Below are 1751 nucleotides of genomic sequence, written 5' to 3'. Positions count from 1 at the left end.
GCTAACAATAGACTCACAGGACACTACACTACGCTAACGATGGACTCACAAGACACTACACTATGCTAACGATGGACTCACAGGGCACTACACTACGCTAACGATGGACTCACAGGACACTACACTACGCTAACGATGGGCTCACAGGGCACTACACTACACTACACTAACGATGGACTCACAGGGCACTACACTACGCTAACGATGGACTCACAGGACACTACACTACACTACACTACACTACACTACACTAACGATGGACTCACAGGGCACTACACTACGCTAACAATAGACTCACAGGACACTACACTATGCTAACGATGGACTCACAGGACACTACACTACGCTAACGATGGGCTCACAGGGCACTACACTACACTACACTACACTACACTAACGATGGACTCACAGGACACTACACTACGCTAACGATGGACTCACAGGACACTACACTACACTACACTACACTACACTAACGAAGGACTCACAGGGCACTACACTACGCTAACAATAGACTCACAGGACACTACACTACGCTAACGATGGACTCACAGGACACTACACTATGCTAACGATGGACTCACAGGGCACTACACTACGCTAACGATGGACTCACAGGACACTACACTACGCTAACGATGGGCTCACAGGGCACTACACTACACTACACTACACTACACTAACGATGGACTCACAGGGCACTACACTACGCTAACGATGGACTCACAGGACACTACACTACGCTAACGATGGGCTCACAGGGCACTACACTACACTACACTACACTACACTACGCTAACAATGGACTCACAGGACACTACACTACGCTAACGATGGGCTCACAGGGCACTACACTACACTACACTACGCTAACAATGGACTCACAGGACACTACACTACGCTAACGATGGGCTCACAGGGCACTACACTACACTACACTACACTACGCTAACAATGGACTCACAGGACACTACACTACGCTAACGATGGGCTCACAGGGCACTACACTACACTACACTACACTAACGATGGACTCACAGGGCACTACACTACGCTAATGATGGACTCACAGTACACTACACTACGCTAACGATGGACTCACAGGACACTACACTACGCTAACGATGGGCTCACAGGGCACTACACTACACTACACTACACTACACTAACAATGGACTCACAGGACACTACACTACGCTAACGATGGACTCACAGGACACTACACTACACTACGCCAACGATGGACTCACAGGACACTACACTACGCTAACAATGGACTCACAGGGCACTACACTATGCTAACAATGGACTCACAGGACACTACACTACACTACTCTACACTAACGATGGACTCAAAAGGCACTACACTATGCTAACGATGGACTCACAGGGCGCTACACTACGCTAACGATGGACTCACAGGGCAGTACACTACACTACACTACGCTAACGATGGACTCATAGGGCACTACACTATGCTAACGATGGACTTACAGGGCACTACACTACACTACATTAACGATGGACTCACAGGACACTACACTACACAAGCTAACGATGGACTCACAGGGCACTACACTACACTACACTACGCTAACAATGGACTCACAGGACACTACACTATGCTAGCGACGGACTCACAGGGCACTACACTACACTACATTAACGATGGACTCACAGGACACTACACTACACAAGCTAACGATGGACTCACAGGGCACTACACTACACTACACTACACTAACAATGGA

Source organism: Schistocerca americana, chromosome 10 (genome assembly GCF_021461395.2).
Source record: "Schistocerca americana isolate TAMUIC-IGC-003095 chromosome 10, iqSchAmer2.1, whole genome shotgun sequence".
NCBI classification, from domain to species: Eukaryota; Metazoa; Arthropoda; class Insecta; order Orthoptera; family Acrididae; genus Schistocerca; species Schistocerca americana.
The sequence above is the reverse complement of the archived record's forward strand: the minus strand, read 5'-3'. Positions refer to the sequence as shown.